This window comes from Canis lupus, chromosome 14 (assembly GCF_011100685.1).
Source record: "Canis lupus familiaris isolate Mischka breed German Shepherd chromosome 14, alternate assembly UU_Cfam_GSD_1.0, whole genome shotgun sequence".
NCBI lineage: Eukaryota > Metazoa > Chordata > Mammalia > Carnivora > Canidae > Canis > Canis lupus.
This window is the reverse complement of record NC_049235.1, coordinates 40296535-40322295: the sequence shown is the minus strand read 5'-3', so window position 1 is coordinate 40322295 and position 25761 is coordinate 40296535. Positions and strand designations below refer to the sequence as shown.

Below are 25761 nucleotides of genomic sequence, written 5' to 3'. Positions count from 1 at the left end.
CAAGTATTTAGGCAAGTAATATAATTATTATAACCAGCTATATGAAAGCTGCAGTTGTCATTTTTAATGGCTTGTCTCTGCACCCAATGTGTGGTTCAAACTCACAAACCTTGAGACCAAGAGTTGGTCTGAGCCATTCTTCTGACTGAGCCAGCCAGCCACCCCTTTTAATGGCTTGTCTTAATGATCAAAACAGCTTCTAATTTTTTTCTGAGATAATCTCTTTCTTTCTAGATAAGTACCTGAAGTCCTTTTTATTCAGTGATTATTAAAATGATGCCCATGATTTGACTTTCTTCTTTTTTTCTTCCTTTTTTTTTTTGACTGAGATATAATTGATGTATAACATCACATTAGTCTTAGGTGTACAACATAATGATTCCATATTTACATGTATTGTGAAATGATCACCACAATAAATCTAGTTAACTTACATCCCACACATAGTTAATTTTTTTTTGGTTGTGATGAGAACTTTTAAAATTTACTCTCTTAGCAACTTTCTTTTTTTTTTTTTAAGATTTCAGTTTTTTTTTTTAATTTTTATTTATTTATGATAGTCACACAGAGAGAGAGAGAGAGGCAGAGACACAGGCAGAGGGAGAAGCAGGCTCCATGCACCGGGAGCCCGATGTGGGATTCGATCCTGGGTCTCCAGGATCGCGCCCTGGGCCAAAGGCAGGCGCCAAACCGCTGCGCCACCCAGGGATCCCAGCAACTTTCAAATATACAAGATAGTATTAATTACAGTCACCACGCTGTACATTACATTCCCAGGACTTATGTTATAACTGGAAGTTTGTACCTTTTGATCCCTTTCACCTATTTCGCCATCTCCTATCCCCCTACCTCTGGCAACCACCAATTTGTGTTCTGTATTTATGAGCTTTTTTTTTTTTTTTTTTTTAAAGATTCCCCTATAAGTGAGATAATGTGGTATTTATCTTTCTCTATTTGCCTTGTTTAGCATAATGCCCTTAAAGTCCATCCATATTGGGGGATCCCTGGGTGGCTCAGCGTTTTGGCATTTGCCTTTGGCCCAGGGCGTGATCCTGGAGCCCCGGGATCGAGTTCCACGTCAAGCTCCTGGCATGGAGCCTGCTTTTCCCTCCCTCTGCCTCTCTCTCTCTCTATGTCTATCATAAATAAATAAATCTTAAAAAAAAAAGTCCATCCATATTGTCACAAATGGCAAAATTTTCTTCTTTGTGACCAATATTCCATTATATAGATATATATGGATATATACAGATGTGTATATCACATCTTTTCTTCAACTGACATTTTTTATGTTATTTAAAATCAATCAATTAACGTATAGCGCATTATTAGTTTCAGAGGTAGTTTAGTGATTCATCAGTTGCATATACCACCCAGTGCCATACATCAGATACCCTTCTTATTGCCTATCACCCAATTATCCCATTCCCCCCACCAACCTCCCCTTCAGCAACCCTCAGTTTGTTTCCTATAGTTGTTTCCTATAGTTGAAAATCTCTTATGGTTTGTCTCCCTCTCTGATTTCATCTTATTTTATTTGTCCCTCCCTTCCCCTATGTTCATTTGTTTTTGTATTACATCATCCATATGTCTATCCATCCATATGTCTATCTTTATCCATATGTCTATCAATGGACACTTGGGCTGTTCCCATAATTTGGCTATTGTAAATAATGCTACTATAAACATAGGCGTGCATGTATCCTTTTGAATTTGTCTTTTTGTATTTTTTTTTTTTTGGTAAATATCCAGTAGCACAATTAGTAGATTGTAGGGTGTTCTATTTTTAATTTTTTGGAGGAACCTCCATATTGTTTTTTTTTTAAAGATTTTATTTATTTATTCATAGAGACAGAGAGAGAAAGGCAGAGACACAGGCAGAGACAGAAGCAGGCTCCACGCAGAGAGCCCGACGTGGGACTCGATCCAGGGTCTCCGGGATCACACCCTGGGCCGCAGGCAGCGCTAAACAGGCTGCGCCACCGGGGCTGCCCTCCATATTGTTTTTGATAGTGATTGCACTAATTTGCATTCGGACCATTGATGCCCGAGGGTTCCTTTTTCTCCATATCCTTGCCAACACTTGTTTCTTGTGTTTTTGCTTTTAGCCATTCTGACAGGTATGAAGTACTATCTTGTTGTAGTTTTGGTCTGCATTTCCCTGATGATGAGTGATACTGGGTGTTTTTGATTTTTTGAGGAAGCCTCATACTTTTTTCTATATTGACGGCATCAATTTGCAATCCCCACCAATAGTGCACAAGGGTTCCCTTTTTCTCCACATCGCACCAAACTGTGCGGAGGGGGTGGTGCGGTGCGGGGGAGGGGAGGGAGGAGGGCGGCGTGGGAGGGAGGGCGGGAGGGCGGGAGGAGGGAGAGGGATGGGTAGGCGGGAGGAGTGGGGAGGGGAGTGAGGGAGAGGGAGGGGGGGGAGGGAGGTTATTGCTTTCTTGCTGTTTGTCTGTCTTTCGTTCTTTCTGTCTCTTTCGTGTCGGAGTGATTCTGTCGTGCTTTCTTTCTTTATTTCTTCTTTCTTTCTTTCTTTCTTTCTTTCTTTCCTTCCTTCCTTCCTTCCTTCCTTCCTTCCTTCCTTCCTTCCTTCCTTCCTCCCTAACTAACTTCCTAACTAACTTCCTAACTTCCTAACTAACTTCCTTCCTAACTTCCTTCCTTCCTTCCTTCCTATATTTTATTTATTTGACAAAGAGAGTGAGAGAGAGCACAAGCAGGGGGAGTGGCAGGCAGAGGGAGAGGGAGAAGTAGGCTCCCCACTGAGCATGTGGGAGCAGCAGGCTCCCCACCAAGCAGCCCCTCAATGAGGACCTCTATCTCAGGACCCTGGGATCATGACCTGAGTTGAAGGCAAATGCTTAACTGACTGAGCCACGCAGTCACCCCACTCTTATTTCTTATCTTCTTTATTAACTAACCATTCTCACAAGTGTGAGGTGATATTTTATTGTGGTTTTGATTTGCATTTCCCTGATGATTAATGATGCTGAGCAACTCTTCATGTATCTATTGACCATTAGTGTGTCTTCTTTTTTTTTTTAAGATTTTATTTATTTATTTGTGAGAGACAGAGAGAGAGAGAGAGCGCGCGAGAGAGAGCAGAGACACAGGCAGAGGGAGGAGAAGCAGGCTCCATGCAGGCAGCCAGATGTAAGACTCGACCCTGGGACTCCAGGATCACACCTTGGGCCGAAGGCAGGTGCTCAACCACTGAGCAACCCATGCATCCCATGTCTGTCTTGTTTAGAAAAATGTCTATTCAGATCCTCTGTCCATTTTTAATTGGGTTGTCTGTTTTTCTGCTATTGAGTTTTATGAGTTCCTTATATATTTTGGTTATTAACCCCTTATCAGATATGTGGTTTGTAAATATCTTTTCCCATTCATTAGGTTGCCTTTTCATTTTGTTGATGGTTTCTTTTGCTGTGCAGAAGCTTTTTAGTTTGATGTAGTCTCACATGTTTTTCTTTTGTTACTTTGGCTTTTGGCATCATACCCAAAAAATCGTTGCCAAGATCAGTGTTAGGGAGCTTTCCACCCATGTTATCTTCTAGGAGTTTTATGGTTTCTGGTCTTATATTCAAGTGCTTAATCTATTTGGAGGTAATTTTTGTTGTGATGTTGACCTCTATTCTTGAACCATTGACCTAAACTTTAACTGTTGAGATCATTACTGCTCTGTCCAGGCAGAGGAATTTCTTAAGAATTTTAAATGTATAACTTCACGTCCAGTTTGGGATATTTGTGAGAGTGAAAGGGGGTGCTATTGATTATTAAACTTGGACAATAGATGATAGCCTGGGCTGTTCCAAGCAAATCAAGATGTATGGTCACCTTAGTGTGAGAACATAATTCTCCTTGTTTCTCTGAAATTCTGCATGTCTTATGAGCATTGCCATTGCCAGCCTTTTGTTCAGGACTATTTTTTCAAGAATGTTGGTTTAGCAAACAGCTTTGGAAGAGGGTATCTCTCTCTGGAGCAGAAAGAAAAGATTAAGTTTTTTTTTTTTAAAGATTTTATTTAATTTATTTATTCATGAGAGACATAGACATATACAGAGAGGCAGAGACACAGGTGGAGGGAGAAGCAGGCTCCATGCAGGGAGCCCGATGTGGGACTTGATCCCGGGATAGGGATCATACCCTGAACCGAAGGCAGTTGCTCAACTGCTGAGCCAGGCATCCCAGATTGAGGTTTTCTATCTTAGAGTTCCTCTTCTTTCACACAACAGGTGTCTCTTGGCCCTTCTTGTGTCACTCTGTTGTGTCACACTACTGCTGTTCTGCGTGTAATAAACTATCCTTTGTCTCTGATCCAGGAGTCTTGTGTCTTCTGCTAACATCCATGAAATTGTGGCATGCTGACTTGTTTGTTTGCAAATAGGGTAAGTCTCAAACCTTTCACATTTATTGCCGTCTGATACTCTAATACTTTTATAAATAACTATATAAACGTGTCACTACTAAAAACAAAAACTCCCAAATATGTCATTAATATTACTACTACTACTACAATTATGAATTCAGTTGAAATTTCATTTTGTGTATCTGAAAATTTCTCTTCCAAAGAATATTCTAAGATGAAAATCAGCAAAAGCAAAGGTAGGCATTACTGTATCTGGTATCATTGATTTCAAGATAGACTTTTAATCTGTCAGATTAAATATGTAATTATTATAATTAATAATTAAATTATTAAAAGTAAGTTATAATTTTATCTCAATGCACCAGTTAATTGTATAATTCTATTGTATAGTATTGATTTCTTAAAACAATGTAGCATTTTAAAAAAATATTTTATTTATTTATTCACAAGAGACACAAAGAGTGAGGCAGAGACATAGGCAAAGGGAGAAGCAGGCTCCCCGCAGGAATCCCGATGCAGGACTCCATCCGAGGACCCTGGGATCACAACCTGAGCCGGAGGCAGATGCTCAACCACTGAGCCACCCAGGTCTCGCTATGTTACTCAAAATGTTTGTGGCTAGAATTCTTTTTCCTAGCATAATGATCCACATTTTCAAGGAGTATATAAGTTTTTTTTCCTGGTGTGATGATGAGCTGGATTTATTATTTTTATAATAGGTTTATTGAGATTTAATTCACAGAACAAGCAATTCACCCATTTAAAATGTAAAGTTCTGGGATGCCTGGGAGGCTCAGCGGTTGAGCATCTGCTTTTGGCTCAGAATGTGATCCCGGAGTTCTGGGATTGAGTCCCACATCGGACTCCTGTATGGAGCCTGCTTCTCCTCCCTCTGCCTATGTCTCTGCTTCTCTCTCTGTGTCTCTCATGAATAAATAAATAAATAAATAAATAAATAAATAAAATCCTAAAAAATAAAATATAAAGTTTAGTGGTGTTTATTCTAAGAAGCATGTAACTTGGTGTAACAAGAAGCATGTAATAAAACGTGCCAAATTCCAAATTTCCCTTTCTTCTACCCTAACTTAGCCCATGTGTTTTTTTTTTAACCTCTTGAACTTTCCTTAACCTTCTTTTAAGTATTTCAGGAGTGAGACACCCTTACTATCCATAGCATTTTAAGGTGGCAGATAATTGCAAAGAGATATACAATGCACCCTAATGATTTCATTTAGCACTTAGGCAGTGCTTTAAGAACATTAACCAATTGATTTGCACAGTGCCCCCTGTGATGAAGCAGTAAGTAGCATTTTCTTTACTTTCACAGTGAGAAAATGTACAGACAGAAGCTAGTTGACTTTCCTGAGCTATTAAAGCTAGTGAGATCTTAATACAAATTAAAACTCTCCTGTATTCAAATTTCTGAAACTGGATCCATTCGTGATAGTTTATTTGAGAGTTCTTGGAAAAGGTATATTTTTTAGGCTGTGTGTCTCGTGTATGTTCATATTATGTATTTGTTTTGCAAAGCATAATAGTGAAATTCCCTTATCCAAAAAATAGAAGCTCTTTTATTGGCCAAATGCTTTGAATCAAATGATCTATCATAGCAATCATAAGATTATTGTCTTAAGTAGACCTGTGTGAAAAACTATTTTAGTTATAATAAAATGAGATGGGCTCAAATATTAGTTTTCATTAGTTTAAGGAGAAGTAGTTAATGTTACTATTTTTTTACTCTTTTTTTTTTAAGTAGGCTCCACGCAGAGCCCAATGCAGTGCTTGAATTAATGACCCTGAGATCAAGAGTTAGATGCTTATAGGCACCCCTGTTTTACTTCTAACTAAGTTTAACATACTGAAATATTGGAACTTTACATATCAAAATGATGCAAAGCTCATTTACTATCAGTTTGATTTGTAAAAATTTCTGAGGTGCCTGAGTTGGTTAAATGTCTGCCTTCAGCTCAGGTCATGATCCCAGGGTCCTGTGATGGAGTCCCATATTGGGTTCCCTGCTCAGTGGGGAGTCTGCTTCTCCCTTTCCCTCTGCCCCTCCCCTCTGCTCATGCTTTCTCTCTCTCTCTCAAATAAATAAATCTTAAGAAACCCAAATATTTTCTGAATTGTCTGTTTTGGAGTGGTGATGAATTGTGCTAAACTATTTTTCTCTCTCTCTGTCTCTCTCTGTCTGATTCTCCTTGCTTCGGAGAGAGATGGGTTATTGGAATAAGATACAAAATTGTGACTAGAACAAGGCCCCAGAAGCTTTTTTGAGAAGTGAGCCCTTGGCTCCTTATACAAGTAAACTGAGCTAATTAGCTGCAGTGCTTATTGCAGTATGGTACAACTTGGCAATTGCTTCTCAATAAGCTGATTATGTTACTGTGTCACTGGTTTAAGAAACATTTATTAAACATTTATGATCTGCCAGCAAAGTGCTATATACTGAATATTGGAGGTAAAAGAAGCATACTTCTTGAAAGAACTAGATGATTATCTATAGCTAGCAAATAATTTCAAAATTCCTTAGTTGTGAATCAAAATATAAGACTTTATATATATATATATATATTTTTTTTAAGATTTTATTTATTCATGAGAGACACAGAGAGAGGAAGAGACAAAGGCAGAGGGAGAAGCAAGCTCCCTGCAGGAAGCCTGATGCAGAACTCGATCCCAGAACCCGAGGATCATGACCTGAGCCAAAGGCAGGCGCTCAACCATTGAGCCACCCAGGCATTCATAAGACTTCATATATTAACTATATATATATATATATATATATATATATATATTTTAAGATTTTATTTATTTATTCATGACAGACACACACAGAGAGAGAGAGAGAGAGAGAGAGAGAGGCAGAGACACAGGCAGAGGGAGAAGCAGGCTCCATGCAGGGAGCCTGACATGGGACTCGATCCCAGGTCTCCAGGATCAGGCCCTGGGCTGAAGGCAGCACTAAACCGCTGAGCCACCGGGGCTGCCCTATATATATATATTTTTAAAGACTTTATTTATTCATGAGAAGACAGGGAGAGAGGCAGAGACAGAGGCAGAGGGAGATGCAGGCTCCCTGCGAAAAGCCTGATGTGGGACTCGATCCCAGGATTCTGGGATCACGCCCTGAGCTGAAGGCAGATGCTCAACCGCTGAGCCACCCAGGCATCCCATATTAACCATATTTTTGTGTAAAAAGTTTCAGTGCATATCCATGGACAAAATAACCAGACTCTTCTCTAGGAATGAGCTACGTTGTCAGCTCATCACTGTTTCTCCTGTTAGTGTACTATAACATGTATGTACCAAAGAAGTGGTGGGTTTTGACAGAATAAGAGCTGGTCTAACTTCATAACTTTTTGTTTCTTCTTAAAATAGCATCACTAGCAGCTCTTATCCTTGGCCTGATTTGGGTACTTGATAAGACATTTGGGTTAGTTAGATGTGAGTGGACAAATTTAATGAAGAAGCATATTAGTAAGATTAACTTGGGAAAGAACAATGACAGTGGTGAATAACACAGTTCTTATTCAAGTACTCTAAGTGGAAGATTTAGACTTGGAATTAATTCAAGGGTTTGACTTCTTTTTTTCATCTGTAAAAACAACTCTCTATGTAAGTTAAATCAGTATACATGTTACTAGAAAGAGAATGGGAATTACAACCTTCCTGAAGAGATGCATTGTATTATTTTTATTTTGTTTATGTTAAAGATTTTATTTACTTATCTGAGAGAGAGAGACAGAGACAATGACAGAGGTAGCAAGAGAGGTAATGACAGGGATAGCAGAGAGCTCAAGCAGGAAGGAGAGGGAGAAACAGGATCCCCGCTGAGCAGGGAACTGGATGTGGGGTTCCATCCCAGGACCCTGGGATCATGACCTGAGCTGAAGGCAGATGCCTAACCAACTGAGCCACCCAGGTGCCTCAAGAGATGTGCTTTAGAAAGTACATGAAAAATACCTGAAAATGAGAAACAAATATTTTGAATTTTATATTTAAGGTAATATATAAATTACTTACATTCAAAATGTGACTATATGGAATGAGATTTCTGACCAATAGAAAGGAGATATTTTTTTTTTCCTTAAAAAATTTTTTTTTCTCCTACTATGAAACATTCAGTAGCCTGAACTACAGTTGAAAAATTTGTTAGCCTTGGCCTCTGGTGGTGACCTAGAAAAATGCTTAAACTTGCTGAATACATGGGCAAAGAGGATTCTTTCAAACAGAACAATTTTATTTAAGAAGGATGTTTTATTTTATTTTTTTTAAAGATTTTATTCATTTATTCATGAGAGACAGAGAGGCAGAGACACAGGCAGATGCAGGGAACCCGACTTGGGACTCAATCCCGGGTCTCCAGGACCAGGCCCTGGGCTGAAGGCGGCGCTAAACCACTAAGCCACCCGGGCTGCCCTAAGAAGGATGTTTTAGAAGTGAAAGTAAAAGATAGCTTTGGATTCTAAAATAGGCTGAAGAGAACATCAGCATTTATGACTCACCTATAGAGCAAGAAGACAGGTCCTCATAGTGGTTGACAACATATCTGAATAACAAAAGGGGAAGGAGTGACTTTTCATATTTACTGGTTATAATTATTGGGGTTATTTCGAGTACAGGCAGAAAAAATCTGGTTAATTTTTTTTCTTGGTTATGTAATAAGCTATGTGTAAAATACAGCATAATAATAAATAAATAATTTAATTGTTATTTTAAAAAATGACCAATCATATAGCCATAATGAAGTAATATATCTAAAGGCAAAATATTCATATCTTTTAAGTGGCTATTTTATGCAATTTATATAGTTTTTAAACTAATGTTCAAAATTTATTTTTCTTTTTGTTTTCAAAGTAATATGTACTGATTAAACAATATTTGAAAAATACAAAATAAGAAGTAAAAATACTCATTGAATGTTTACTCTCAAATAACCATAATTAGTATTTTGGTATACTCTTTCTAATCATTTTTCTTGTGAGTAGATGTTTCCTTTTTATATACTTGTCAGATTAGATGTATAATTTTGGTGGTCAATATTTATTTATTTATTTATTTATTTATTTATTTATTTATATATCTACTTATTTATTTTAAAGATTTATTTATTTATTCATGACAGACAGAGAGAGAGAGAGAGAGAGAAAGAGAGGCAGAGACACAGGTAGAGGGAGAAGCAGGCTCCACTCAGGGAGCCTGATGTGGGACTCAATCCCGGGTCTCCAGGATCGGGCCCTGGGCTGAAGGAGGTGCTAAACCGCTGAGTCACCCGGGCTGCCCTTTATTTATTTATTTTAAAAGATTTTTATTTATTTATTCATGGGAGGCACACAGAGAGAGAGAGGCAGAGACACAGGCAGAGGGAGAAACAGGCTCCATGCAGGGAGCCTGACGGGGAACCCAATCCTGGGTCTCCAGGATCACACCCGGGCTGAAGGTGGCGCTAAACTGCTGAGCCACCGGGACTGCCCTTGGTGGTCAATTTTAAAAAATAGTTGGTATGTTTTAATTTTTTAAAGATTTTATTTATTTATTAGAGAGAATGAGCATGCATGTACCAGTGTGGGGAGGGGCAGAGAAAGAAGGAGGGAGAGAATCCCAAGGAGACTCTGTCATGTTCTGGAGCCCCACTTGGGGCTTGATCTCAGGACCCTGAGATCATGACTTGAGTTGAAACCAAGAGTTGGACATGCAACCAACTGAGCCACCCAGGCTCTCTCTATTTTATTTTATTTTTTTAAAGTAACCTCTATGCCTAACATGGAGCTCAAACTTGCGATCCTAAGATTAAGAGTGATGTACTCTGCTGACTGAGCCAGCCAAGTTTTCCTGTTTTTCTTTTAATACTACATCTTTAACATTTCTCATGTTGTTAGCTATTACATCATCTCTTAAAATAATTTTCATGACTTAACAATGGCATATAATGTTTTATTGAGTTAGCTTGCAGTAATTTACTCAGCCATATTATTTTGTTGGGTGTTAAAATTATTTCATGTTTTTTGCCATTATAAATAATGTTTAAACAGTGTTTTAAAAATCATTCTGTTTACAGTTTTTCCTTGAGGTAGATAACTAGAAGTAAAATTATTGAATAGGAAAAAATGAAAAAAAGGCTCTTGATAAATACTGTCAAATTGCTTCCCAAAGAATATGTAGAACTTAAAAAAATCCTTTCATATTTATTATCTAGCTTGATTGCATAGCAAACTACAGTTAGGCAGGACAGATATTGTTATCCTCATTTGGTAGATGAAGAAATTGAGGTACATAAAGTGTGAATGTCTCACCCAAGCTAATTTACCTGGTTATTAACTGAGTTTCAGCTAGGTGCTATGAGAAATACAAAATAAATTCAAAATTGAGTTGTAGAGATAGATGTAGACACCAATAACTGTAAAACAAAGTAACTTGGGAGCAGGTGCGGAAGAGGTTAGAAGGGCCATAAATGAGTGCCCAGGGTATGGCCTTGCAATTGGCTATGCAAGCCTGGAAAGAATTTTCATGAAGCATGGTGTGGAGATAGAGGGGGAGATGGAAAGGTGAGGCATGGTATTCCAGACAGGGAAAGCAAATGGATGAGAGATTGCAAGAGGTGATATTTAAAGAATAATTTTTAGCAAAATAAACAATGACTTTTGTGTTTTAAATATATACTTATTCTCTTCTTAGGCTCTATTAGAAGGATTTTTGCTAAAAATATTGTTTCATCTTATCCTGTTGTTGCCTTTAGTAAAGCACAAAGCATTAATATGTGATACTTTATTTTTAAAAATTATTTATTACCTTAAGATACCTAGAAATAGACCTAACCAAAGAGGTAAAGGATCTGTACTTTTTTTTTTTTTTTTTTTTTTTTTTTTTTATGATAGTCACACAGAGAGAGAGAGAGAGAGAGAGAGGCAGAGACATAGGCAGAGGGAGAAGCAGGCTCCATGCACCGGGAGCCTGATGTGGGACTCGATCGCCAAAGGCAGGCGCCAAACCGCTGCGCCACCCAGGGATCCCCAGAATCTGTATTTTGAAAACCATAGAACACTCCTTAAATAAATTGAGGAAAACAAAGAAATGGAAAAACATTCCATGTTCATGGGTTGGGAGACCAAATATCATTAAAATGTTTATGCTACCCAGAGCAATCTGTATATTCAGTGTAATCCCTATCAAAATGCATCACTGTTTTTTAGAATTGGAACAAATAGTCCTAAAATTTGTATGGACCCCGAATAGCCAGAGGAAAGTTGAAAAAGAAAACCAAAGCTGGTGGCATCACAATTCTGGACTTCAAGCTCTATTACAAAGCTGTAATCATTAAGACAATATGGTATTGGCACAAAAACTGATGCATAGATCAATGGAACAGAATAGAGAACCCAGAATGGACCCTCAACTCTATGATCAACTCATCTTTGACAAAGCAGGAAAGAATATCCAATGGAAAAAAAGATAGTCTCTTCAACAAATGGTGTTGGGAAAAATTGAACAACCACATGTACAAGAATGGAACCGGACCACTTTCTTACACTACACCATATAAACACCATATAAACTTTATACATCATATAAACTCAAAATGGATGAAAGACCTAGATGTGAGACAAGAATCCATCAAAATCCCAGAGGAGAACACAAGAAGCATCCTCTTTGACCTCAGCCACAGCAACTTCTTGCTAGACATGTCTCCAAAGGCAAGGGAAACAAAAGCAAAAATGAACTATTGGGATAAAAAGCTTTTGCACAGCAAAGGAAACAGTTAACCAAAAGATAGACTACAGAATGGGAGAATATATTTGCAAATCTCTTATCAGATAAAGGGCTGGTATCCAAGATCTAAAAGAACTTATCAAACTCAACACCTCCCCAAGAAAATTCCAGTCAAGAAATGGGCAGAAGACATAAGCAAACATTTCTCCAAAGAAGACATACAAATGGCCAACAGACACATGAAAAAGTGCTCAACATCATTCAGCATCAGGGAACTACAGATCAAAACCACAATGAGATACCACTTCATACCAGTCAGAATGGCTAAAATTAATAAGCCGGAAAAAAACAAATGTTGGTGAGCATGCAGAGAAAGGGGAACCATCTTACACTGCTGGGGAATGCAAACTGGTACATTGAAAAACAGTATGGAGGTTCCTCAAAAAGTTAAAATAGAGCTACCCTATGACCCAGCGATTGCACTACTAGGTATTTGCTGAGAGGATACAAATGTAATATCCAAAGAGGCACCTGCACCCCAATGTTTATAGCAGCAATGTCCACAATAGCCAGACTATGGAAAGAGCCCAAATGTCCACTGACAGATAAAGAAGATGTAGTATAGGACACGTGGGTGGCTTAGTTAGTTGAGAGTGCCTGCCTTTGGCTCAAGTCATGATCTCATATCCTGGGACTGAGCCCCATGTTGGGCTCCCTTGCTTGCTGGGGAGCCTGCTTCTCCCTTTCCCTATGACCCTTCCCCCTGACTTGTGCCCAGCGCTCTGGCAGAAGGGCAGAGGGAGAGGGAGAGAATGAATCTTAAGTAGGCTTCACGCTCAGCATGGGGCCTGATGTGGGACTCAATCCCATGACCCTGAGATCATGACCCAAGCCAAAATTAAGAGTTAGACACCCAACCAGCTGAGCCACCCAGGTACCCCTATTTACCCCTATCTTGGCTCTTATAAATAGTGCTGCAGTAAGCAGAGCGGTGCAATATCTTTTCAAATTAGTGCTTTTATTTTCTTTGGGTAAAGTCCCAGTAGTAGAATTATTGGATCATAGGGATATATCATTTGCAAATACCTTCTTCCATTCACTAGATTGCCTTTTCATTTTGTTGATGGTTTCCTTTACAGTGCAAAAGCTTTTTATATTGGTGTAGTCACTATAGTTTATTTTTGCTTTTGTTTTCCTTGCCTGAGGAGGCATATCTATAAATACATTGCTAAGGTCAGTGTCCAAGAGATTGTTGCGTATATTTTCCTTTAGGAGTTTTATGGTTTTGTGGATTAAAGACACATGTAGATCTTTAATCTACTTTGAGTTTATTGTTATATATGTTATAAAAAAGTGCTCCTGTTTCATTTTTTTTGCATGTAGCTGTCCAGCTTTCCCAGCACCGTTTATTGTAAAGACTGTCTTTTCTCTATTGTACATTTATGCCTCTGTCGTAGAAAAATTGTCATAGAAAAATTGATCATATAGGTGTGGGCTTATTTCTGGGAGATGATACTTTTCTTTAAAAAAATAAACATCCCTGGATTGTTTTCATCACGTTTATTAATTGACATCTGAGCATGGTGCTAAAATTTTGGGCTATTTTGACTTGTACATGGCCAACTCATATGTTTTGAAGCACTTAAAGACTTTCCTTGAGGAGACTGAAAGGCAGACAATCACTAGTACAGTGTGTGCTCACAGCAACTCACAGCCTAATAAGCACTGTCAGGCAGCAGTGCATTTCAGCTGTTCGTTTTGCTGAAGGCAGATAATTTATGCTGTATCCCACAGCACAGATCAAGTACATAAAACCAGAGAGGAATGTTAATGGAAAATGTTACAAATTCTTAAAGTGACAGAGTTTTAAATATTTAACTGATTTAATCAGGTTGCAGTATTATCAGATAAGGTAAAAATTTGAATGGAAGTAGATAAAGATAAATGAAAGAACTTCGTAAGAGTGAATGAATATAGTATATTTGATTTAAAACATAAGGCAGTGTCTTCCATCTAGTAGGCAGTGACTTAATAAATGAATGGATGTATTTATATTTTTTAATGTGCTTAATATACATTTTAATTTTTATTTATTTATTTATTTTTTAAAATTCCAGTTAACATACAATGTTGTATTAGTTTCAGGTGTGCAATAGAGTAATTCAACACTTCCATATATCACTCTGTTCATCACAACAGCTTAATGTATTTTTTAAAATTTTGCTACTACTGAATTTTACTGAATTATCAAACTTTTAAAATAAAATATGCAGAATGAGTTGTTTTTTGGCTGATACACCTAAAAGCTAATGTGTTTGGTCTTATTTTTGCTAGAATTTTTGAGACATTTACTTTATTGCTTTTATGACTATGACTTAATTATAAAATACACATGAATATGGGCAGAATATTTATCATAGCTCTCAGAGACAACTCAAATTTTTCAATTTCCTCAGATAAATTTTCTGCTTAGTTTAGTTAAGCCACAGTATTAGAACCAGATGATATGGTAGACCAATCTAAAAGTGTTCAGATGCCCCTAAGTATTTACTTCTTAGGAAAGACTAATAAATTGTCCTAAAAGGGAAAGTTCTTTCTTTTTTTTTTTTTTTTAAAGATTTTATTTACTTATTCATGAGAGACACACACAGAGAGAGAGACAGAGACACAGGCAGAGGGAGAAGCAGGCTCCATGCAGGGAGCCTTAGTGGGACTCGATCCCAGGCCTCCAGGATCAAACCCTGGGCTGAAGGTGGCGCTAAACCTCTGAGCCACCCTGGCTACCCAAGGGAAAGTTATTTCTAATGATAGCAAGAACTGATTTCCAATAGACAGTATATTTTGGGGCACCTGGAAGGCTCAGTTGGTTAAGTGTCCAACTCTTGATCTTAGCTCAGGTCTTAATCTCAAGGTTATGAGTTTGAGTGCTGTGTTGGGCTCCATGCTGGGCATGGAGCCTACTTAAAAAAAAAAAAAAAAAAAGAGGTGCCTGGGTGGCTCAGTTGGTTAAGGGTCTGCCTTCAGCGTAGGTCATGGTTCCAGAGTCCCGGGATGGAGCCCCACATCAGGTACACTACTCATCAAGGAGCCTGCTTGCCACTCCCCCTGCTTGTGCACATTCTCTCTCTCTCTGTGTCAAATAATAAATAAAATCTTTAAAAAACAAAACAAAAACAATGGATATATCCAAAATATCCAAATATATCTATATTTGGCTTTCTCTACTCAAGAGATGGACTTTAATGTAAATAGCAAATAACCCTCTGTGTCTCTTTTTTGTGGTGAAGAAAACAATAACAGCTATTAATTATTAAGAACTTCTCATGGGTGGGGGATTGTACCAATAGCTGTACTACCATGTGCGGTCTCATTTTATCCCCTCTCCAACATTATGAGGTAGACACTATTATTATCATCCTCATTTACAAATGTGGAACAGAGGCATAAAGTTTATGTGACCTGTGTAAGGTCACGGAACTAGGGAGAGATGGATGGAGCTGGGATCCAAATCTAGCTCTGATTCCAGGTATTTCATAATTGCATTTGCTGCCTTTCCATACCAGTTTTCAACCTGTTATCTACAACAACTCATGAAACAGAGACACTTAAAACTTTTTCTCCATTGCCAGTGAGTATGCAAGTTCTGTTGTTTCATTTGATGCTACAGGAAAGTTTGCACTTTCTTTCACCCTGATTTCCTATTCTCTAAGTCTTTGGAACTGAGGTAAGCTAATAAACTCACCTTTTGAAACAATGCTGTAACAGCCAACATTTACTGGCTGCTTACTGTGTGCCAGGCACTTTTTTTAAAAAAAGATTTTATTTATTTATTCATGAGAGACACAGAGAGAAAGAGGCAGAGAGAGAAGCAGGCTCCATGCAGAAGTGGGACTCGATCCTGGGACTCCAGGATCATGCCCTGGGCTGAAGGCAGGCGCTAAACCACTGAGCCAGCCAGGGATCCCTGCCAGGCACTTTCTAATCACTGTATAAACATTATCTTATTTTATCATTGCAGTATCCTCCGGACGGTACTAATTATTAGCCTCCATTTTATAGATCAGGAAACTGAAGGGAATTTTGTGATTTGCCCAAGTTAAGCAAATTACAAAAGATGAGCAACTCAAAGTCACAGAAGTTAAGTACAGACGCAGAGAAGTTGGGATTTGAACCCAAGTAGTTTGACCAACAATCAGCTTACTTTTAACTGCCTCACTCTACTGCTTTCCTAGATCACAAGCAGTAAGCCTGTCTCAGAGCAGGTTTAGACACCAATTCCCCTCCTCTGGGAAGCATACCTCCTGCTGACATTCCCAATCCAAGTGAGAAGTCTGCAAGAGGCAGAGTCCCATAGAACATTGCTCTGAGCTCTATCAGGCCTCCACATGTTGGAATGTTCTATATGGATTTTTTGTTTTCTCATGGCTAGAACATTGACATCCTTCACAATTTCCCTGAGGGAGGACAAACTTTTTTCTGACATGTGAGCCTCTCTCTGACTGCAGATGGAGGGTGTGGATTGCATCTGTCTAGGGCAGCTTCTTTCTCTCTCACCAGCTGAAATGCCCCAAGCACTTGCCTGTTTCTCGTGTTTTCCCACTATTTCCCACAGTTTTTTTTTTTTTTTTTCAAAGGTAAAACATAGATCTTTCTGTTTCATGTTGCACCAGCTGTCTGGTTTGCCCCCCTTCACCTCCTACCACCAATTGGAGCAAATGGAAAGGAACACATTTGCTAAAATGGGACTGACCCAGGCGGCCTACCCCTGTTGGCTCAGTGGGTACCCTCGGCAGGGGAGACGGTGTGAGTTTTTGTAATCTTGCTACTCTCCCTGGGAGATCTTTTAAGGGCTGGGGACCTAGGGATGTTTTTCTATCAGGCCTTCTTCTTTTTTTTCCCCCACCTAGGTTCGATCTTGGATTCTACTGCTAAATAAGGTAACAACACTAACTAATATCTACTATGGAACTTTACAGTTTACAAACTTCTTTTTTCTTTTTTTTTTTTTTTTTTTAAATTTTTATTTATTTATGATAGTTACAGAGAGAGAGAGAGGCAGAGACACAGGCAGAGGGAGAAGCAGGCTCCATGCACCGGGAGCCCGATGTGGGATTCGATCCCGGGTCTCCAGGATCGCGCCCTGGGCCAAAGGCAGGCGCCAAACCGCTGCGCCACCCAGGGATCCCCAAACTTCTTTTTTCAATCTCTCATTTAACCTTTACAACCACCTGGTTGTCACTATTATTACTATTATTTACACACTGAGGGATGAGAAAACAGGCTTAGAGAGATGAAATTGTTTGTCTGAGATCACGAAGCCCAAGATCTTTAGCCAGGGAATCAGTCCCTGGTCCTTTCTACTATATGATGTCACAGTAGCTTTTTTTCCCCCCAGAGTAACTTTTAAGTAGCACAATCATCAAGTTGAGTGAAACCCTGAGAGATGTTTCATCCCATGGAAAGTCTTTGTAGTAGAGCGCATTTTGGAATGTGGAGGTCAGCGCAGTGCCCAGGCCTTAGCAGGTGTTCAATAAATTGTTGCACTAAGCTAGTCAGACATTGTCACTGACTTGCAATATGAAGTTTGGCCTCAGGCAACCCTTTTAACCTCCTTTGTCCTTTTATTCTCTGTCTACCCTGATAGTCTCAGAGGGTTGTTGTGAGCATCAAATGAGATGAACGTAGAGCTTTACAGAGTGATATAGAATTGTAAGGAATTAACTTTAGGCCACTTAAAAAATTTTATTTATTTATTTATTTATTTATTTATTTATTTATTTATTTATTTATTTATTCATGAGAGACATGCAGAGAGAGAGGCCGAGACACAGGCAGAGGGAAAGCAGGCTCCATGCAGGGAGCCTGATGTGGAACTTGATCTTGGGACTCCAGGATCACACCCTGAGCTGAAGGCAAATGCTTAACCTATGAGCCTCCCAGGCTTCCCAAGGCCACTTTTTAAAATCTGAATTTCTCTGGTGGACTCCATACTCTCTGTTTCCTTTATTAATATCTTTCTTTGGGATGATCTTGTCTCAGAAACTCTGTGGAAGTATTTTAATGACCAACTGCATACTTCTTTTAACAAGAAAGGGAGAAGGACAGGAGAGAAAAAAAAAAAAAACCTTCTCAGGGTAAGTATTAGCCCAGGGAGACAGCACTTTTAAAGAAAGATAAACAGCAAGGCAGTTGAAGAGCAGGTAAAGGAGGAAACATAATGCAGATCTTTCTTAGTGTGAGCCAGGTACTGTTCTACATGCTTCTTGGGTATTACTTAATCCTCACAGTGACCTTGGGAGGAAGATACTACTCTTAGACCCACTATCCAGATGATGAAACAAGGACTCAGGTAATGTGCACAGACCGTGCAGCCACTGCATGGTAGAGCGGGCATTGGCGCTAGTAGGAGTCACGACAGAGGCTCAGGCCTCCACACCTCGCCTCTGCCTTTGGAATCAGAGATGTGAAGGAGGCAGCACATGGGATATCTTCTGAAGATTGAGGCAAGTGCTGATTGAAGCAAGTGCTTAAGGAGTGAGCATTCCATCCTGCTGTGACATATTTCCTCTTCAAAAATACTTTTTTGCTCTCTTTTAAACACAGATGCAAATTGGTAAAGGAGGCATAGGATTAGTAAATAATATTTGGAGGTCTTTTAGCCTGTTCTTCAACCCAAATCAATAGTAGTTTCTTTCACTGATGCTTTTCTAAATTTTTTTTTTTGCTTTTCTAAATTTTCTCTATTTCCTGTTAAATTCTTCTCTCCATTGAACTAGAGTGCTGATAGCATAACAATGAGACTTTCCCTCTTTTTCTTTCTTTCTTTCTTTCTTTCTTTCTTTCTTTCTTTCTTTCTTTCTTCTTCTTTCTTTCTTTCTTCTTTCTTTCCTTTCTTTCTTTCTTTCTTTCTTTCTTTCTTTCTTTCTTTCTTTCTTCTTTCTTTTCTTCTTTCTTTCTTTCTTTCTTTCTTTCTTTCTTTCTTCTTTCTTTTCTTTCTTTCTTTCTTTCTTTCTTTCTTTCTTTCTTTCTTTCTTTCTTCTTTCTTTCTTTCTTTCTTTCTTTCTTCTTTTGTTTCCTTGCCCTGAATAAACCTATTTCTTTTTAAAAATTTAAATTTTTGAATAGGCAATATAATCATATAGTTAAAAAATAAATAAAAACATATAAGAAGTTATAGCATGAAAATTGTCCTTCCTACTCTCCTTTTTAATTTTTCCCCAAAAATCCTATTCATTTATTCATGAGAGACACAGAGAGGGAGTGAGAGGCAGAGACACAGGCAGAGGGAAAAGCAGGCTCCACATAGAGAGCCCGACGTGGGACTCGATCCCGGGACTCCAGGATCACACCCTGGGCCAAAGGCAGGCGCTAAACCATTCAGCCACCCAGAGATCCCCTCTCCTGTTCTTTATCATGCCTACTTCTCACACACTTCAATTCCAGTAACCAGTTAAATTTTCAGTTTATCTTTTCAGAATTTCCTTATGAATGCAGAAGCATTTTGAACATTTTTCAACTTTTTTAATGCAAAAGGTAATACTAACCTTAGCCTCCTTTTCTAGTTAATATATCTTGGAAATCTCTCTGTTATTAGTACTTAGAGAACATCCACATTTTCTCCCTCCCTCTCTCCCACCTTCTCTTCCTCCCTTCCTTCTTTTCTTTTTTCTTTCTTTCTTTTAAACAATACATAGTAATTCATTTTATGGAGTATCATAATGTATTGGATGGGCTTTTTTTTCTTTATTTGATGGACTTTGAGTTGTTTTAGTCTTTTCAAAGCTGCCATTTTAAATGCCTTGATGAGGGAATGTGAGGGGCAAAGGTAAAACTAGGACAAGAAAATCTAGAAAATCTCCAGATAAGAAGTTGTGACCTGGGAGGCAGAATTTTAAAAAGTTCTGGCTTTGCACTGTGATGAAGCACATCTGGAGTGCCAGAGGCTTGCATTTTGACTACACCTGTCCTACTTAGAGAAAGAAGGAAAACAATCAATTTTTGTGCAGCTTCAATACACCTGAGTTTGGTTTGCTGCAAAGTCTCAAGGTGAGGACAGATTGACAGCTGGCGTATGAGCTGCCCAAAGGTAAACTCCTGTAATAAAGAAATTGATACTATGATAGATAGAAGTGAGATAAGGACTATTATGCACAGGTAAAGTTCTTTCAACAGGCTGCTACCAATTCTCATATATAACTTGCAGTAGAGGGATCCCTGGGTGGCGCAGCGGTTTGGCGCCTGCCTTTGGCCCAGGGCGCGATCCTGGAGACCCGGGATCGAATCCCACGTCGGGCTCCCGGTGCATGGAGCCTGCTTCTCCCTCTGCCTTTGTCTCTGCCTCTCTCTCTCTCTCTGTGACTATCATAAATAAAAAAAAAAAAAAAAAATAACTTGCAGTAGAAAAAAAATGGTTCAACAGCTCCATTCTTAAACTTTTAAGTGAGCTCCGACATGTTATCAAAGAACAAGAGAGAAGATTTATCTTTGTATCTTTGACACATGTCAAATAAAAACCTCAGTAAAGAATACAGTATTTAAAATACAAATGACATATCTTAAATATATGATATTTAGCAGTTTATTAAAGGCTTATTTGAATGACAAGATCAAGAAGCAGTTTAATCTTAAGCTTTCCTTTTTTTAAAAGATTTTATTGGGGCAGCCCGGGTGGCTCAGCAGTTTAGCACCTGCCTTTGGCCCAGGGTGTGATCCTGGAGACCAGGGATCAAGTCCCACATCGGGCTCCCTGCATGGAGCCTGCTTCTCCCTTTGCCTGTGTCTTTCCTCTCTCTCTCTCTGTCTGTCATGAATAAATAAATAAAATCTTAAAAAAAAATAAATAAAAGATTTTATTTATTTGAGAGAGAGAGCACAAGTGGAGGGGAGGGGCAGAGGCAGAAGCAGACTACCCACTGAGCAGGGAGTCCAACATGGGGCTTGATCCCAGGACCCTGTGATCATGACCTGAGCTGAAGACAGGTACTTAACTGACTGAGCCACCCAGGTGCCCCTAATCTTAAGCTTTTCTAAGGTTAATAATTATATATGTGGGATTTTATGTCATAGTTTTGATATAGATTCATGTTTTTCTCTTTGTTGATGAGTAAAGAATAATTGCAAGAATAATTGCAATAATAACAGATTATCTATCACTGTACTTAAAAAATGAAATATACCTGAAGTATGGAAATATATAATTCATATCAGTGTTACACACTCTTTTATGGATTGATAGTGAAATGGAAGATACTTTTAATTGATTATTGTTGCAGAGAATATCATCATTTGCTTAGTTAAGGAAGAAAGTATTACTACTGATGTTCGGATGTAAACCTAAAGGTTGTTCACTTGTTCGTTCTTTTCATTTCTTTCCTTCTTTCTTCCCTCCCATCCTTTCCTTCCCTTCCTTCCTTTGGTTTATTCTCTTTTTTTAATTTTATTTTTTATTTTTTTATTTTTTTAAAGATTTATTTATTTATGATAGACATAGATGAAAGGAGACAGAAATGTCAAATAAATAATTGGTTTATTTTTATAAATATTTGTCCCAAGTGAGGATGATAGTAAGGCAGATACAAAAAAGAAGCTTAAGTATCAAGTCATAAAATCTGATTTTTCTAACTTTGATTTTCTATAGTAACTTTTTCAAGATGTGCATTCTACAAATATAATTACTGTATTAGAAATAGCAAGGTTCTTTAACATTTGGGGTTAATTAAATTATAAGGAATTTATCAGGACCCATATTGTGTTCTTTGTTACTTTGGGGATCTATTCTGAAGTTCATTGAGAAAAACATTTTTAAACTCTAAATAACTGTGAAATACAAGTAACTCTGGAAAGAAAAGCAAATTGAGTAACTTGTTTTCTCATCTGTGAAGATTGAGAAGGTAAAACTATAACCAAAGCACCTTTTTTTTCTTTTAAAAATTTGACGAATAATCTTGGACAAGATTCATTTTAAGTTCAATTCAGTTTAATAACTTTATGCTTTTTTAAAATGCTTTTTTGAAGATTTGAAGGTGACAATTTCAGAAACATAACCGATTATCTTGCTTAGTCTTTTTTTGTGTGTATGTTAAGAAATATTAGTTGTATTTAACCAGTTTTCATAGCTGAATATTTATTTTACAAAAACTTTACATATTGTACCATTTATTATATATAGTTCAAACTACTGAACGAAAGTAGGTCCCACAGATGCAAAAATACTGTACCAACCAATCTAAGGTAAAGACAGATTTATACACTGAACAGCTCTCCATGTGCCTGGGAGGTAGTTGGTTCTAAGTGCAAACTTCAAAACTATACAACAATAAGGTTTTCATTTTATTTCATTCTCCATACATTCATTATGATTGCAAGCCCAGAAGCCTAGCTAATAATAGGCATCTGTGATCAGGAATCAGTCCCTGCTCCTGAAAGGAATGTGAATGTCTATTTACACAGGGCACTCTTGGACAGCACACTGTACTCTGCGTATTGTGTAGACATGAAAGCAGTGACCAGGAACATTAAACATTTAATATAAGAGAGTTAATTCTTTTAAAAAGGAGTTTCTGCATTTAATAGTATGCCAAAAGAATTTTAACTTATTAAATAAAATATATTCTAAGTAAACCTAACAATTACATTTTATAAACATAAAAATACTTTTTTTAGGTATAATACCTCAATCATATCTGCAAATAGGAAACCAAAACTGTATATAAAGTAGTATTTCTCACCCAGAAATAAGCACTTATCTAATTATTTTTTGAAGGGTCAGAAAAACTATTTCAAATCCACCAAGATTAACTTATAACTTAGATATTCATCTTTAAGCTATTCAGTGATTCACTAGTACTGCCAAACAAGTTTCCTTCTAGATAGACAGTGGTTTTTGCATGTTAACTGGATAAGAACTGGACATATTAAAAAAGAAGTAAGAATCAATGAATTTTCCAGCATGAATCCTATTGCTTATTCTTTTTAAAAAATGCTTATTTAAGTAATCTCTATTCTCAAAGTGGGGCTCAAACTCACAACTCTGGGATCAAGAACCACATGTTCTACCAACTGAGCCAGCCAGAGGCCATAAGTTGCTTATTCTTGAAACAAAAAAAGTTTGAAGCCATGATGAAATAAATCAAGTTATATCTTCCTAAGCAGTCCACTTGGACACTTACTACCATCTTCTACAGTCTACCAGTTCACTCTTTCTAAAGGTGTGAACCAGTTATATTGGGATCACTTAGGGTCTTTAAGTATGATTATTGTATTGTAGTCATGTTAAAAATATAAAGTCATTTTAGAGACCCAAATTGAAGTATTAATGGATAAAATATTAAGATCTGGGGTTACCTTCAAAATAAATTAGAGATAAAAGGGAAGTAGTGGCATATAGATGAAATGAGACTGGTTTGGTTGTCGATAGGAGCTGGGTGATGGAGATGTGGGTAATCATACTATTCTCTCTAATTTTGTATGATTTAAAATTTCCATTGCAAACAGTTAAAACAAGAATCTCTTGTGGTCTTGTTAAAATTCAGATTCCTGGATTCCACTCAAGATATCCTGAGTCTCAGGGGTGGGACAATAGATAAGACATTTTATGTAGCCTGCTTGTACTCACTGAAGTTTGAGGACTGCTGATGCAAGGTTACTTTGTGCATCGGATTCAGGGTATTTATGCCATCCACACATGCATTTCCTGCTTTCTACACACTGGCCCATTTCAGTTCATAGAATAAAATCACATATTAAAGCAATTACTGTATTTGGATAACTGACACTTTAAAATTTAGTTTCAAAGAATTTATAAAGTGAAACAAAATAAAACCAAAATACATCTGCTTTGAACTGAAATAAGTTCAGGCAAATAGGTTAACTTTCTTTCATTTTTCAGCTGAGAATGGATTATTTTTATGAATGTCTTAAATTCCTTCTCTTACCAGGGCACTAACATCCTATTTCAGACATCTACTTGCTCTTCCCACTAATTCCATGTTACCTGTCACCTCTACGACTTTCCATATGGGGTTATCCTCGATTGAATCATTCCTCAATCCTCTCTTAATTTTTATACCTTTCCCCCGCCCCATTGCCAAGGTTGTGTCCTACACAGGAAAGCTTTTATTGTATGTATAAAGAGGATTAGGTGCCATTCCTTTACGGTTCCACAGTCTGCTATAATGCCATAGTGCTATAATGCTATAATGCTGAATACACTGTCATGGCTCTTCAAACTTTGTTATAAGGCTCTAGTTACCTGCTTCTTCTCTCTCCTCCACTAGACTATATATTTCTATTGGTTAAGGATTGTGTTTTGTTTAAGATTGTATCCATACTGCTGAGCACTGTGCCTGGAATGTGGGAAATACTGAATAAATATTTGATGAACAACTGAATGAGTCAAAAAATACCTCAGTGCTATTTTCTAACATGAAAGACAGTCTTAGGAAGTGTTACAGTTGTCCTTTAAGGAAGAAAACCTCTCTGGAAAGCACTCCATGGCCATAAATATGTATCTTGAAAAAAAGTTCCCCAGAAGGAGACAAAGATGGCACCAAGAATTTTTCTCTTGGATACAACAATGTTTATAATCACTTTGCTTCTGTGATTAGATTTTTGCATATGTACTTATTAGTTTACCATAATTAAATTATATCTCTTGACCCCAATTTTTCTGTGAAAAATTTCAAACATATAAGAGTCAAGAGAATTTTATAGTATACCCATATATCTACCACATGGATTCTATAATTCATACAGGATGTTCAAAAAGTCCTAGTGAAGTTTTAAGCTTTAATAATTTCATAGGTATAAATGCTAAAAATTTATAAAAATATCTTGTAAACATTTATTTCACTTTATATTTAATTTTGTGAATTTTAATATTTTAATTTTGTTTTCTTTGTTTTGCATCTTCGGAGGCACTGAAAGAAAAATTAAAATTGAAAGTTTATATGTCAAAATTTATAAAACTAAAGTCTAGACATTTGAATAATTAAACTTTTAAATGATAAAAATGTATAGCATTAGATTATTAAAGCTTAAATAATTATTAAAGCTTGAAACGAACACTAAGGACATAATCAACAGAATGAAAAGGCAACACATGGAGTGGAAGAAAATATTTGCAAATCATATATCTTCATATAGAATATGAAGAATTCCCACAACCTGACAACAATAAAACAATTAAGAAATGGACCAAGGACTTGGTTGTTTCTCTGAAGAAGTTATGCAAATGACCAATAAGCACATGAAGAGATGATGCTCAACATCATTAATCATTAGGGAAATGCAAATCAAAATCACAATGAGATCCTACTTCACACTTATTCAGATGGTTATTATAAAAACAAAAGATAAAAAAACCCCAAATAACAAATCTTGATGAGGTTATGAAAAAATTGGAACACTTTTCAACATTTAAATTAAACATAGAATTTCCATTTGACTCAGCAATTCTACCTCTGGGTTTTTACCCAAAAGAACTGAAAGCTGAGATTAAAATAGCTATTGTATACCCATGTTCATAGCAGTTCTTCACAATAGCCAAAAGGTGGCAGCTACTCAAGTGTCCATCGAAAGATGAGTGGATAAACAAAGGGTGGTGTTTACATACAATGGAATATTATTCAGCCTTAAAGAGGAAGGAAGGACTTCTGACGTGCTACACAACATGG

The 25761-nt window shown here is 37.4% G+C and overlaps 1 long non-coding RNA gene across 13 annotated transcripts in view; it reads left to right on the top strand.

Annotated features, from left to right (window-relative positions):
- The window catches only part of LOC119866376, a 151037-nt gene that overhangs the window by 36050 nt on the left and 89226 nt on the right, over positions 1-25761 (top strand). For 8 of the 13 annotated variants that reach the window (XR_005369598.1, XR_005369593.1, XR_005369592.1 and 5 more), the window contains one exon: positions 4332-4397. This is a non-coding gene — a long non-coding RNA (uncharacterized LOC119866376). Of the gene's footprint in view, positions 1-4331; positions 4398-4828; positions 5162-6963; positions 7018-16995; positions 17026-25761 lie in introns of those variants that run through there. The other 5 variants (XR_005369600.1, XR_005369595.1, XR_005369599.1 and 2 more) reach the window with 5 other exon arrangements.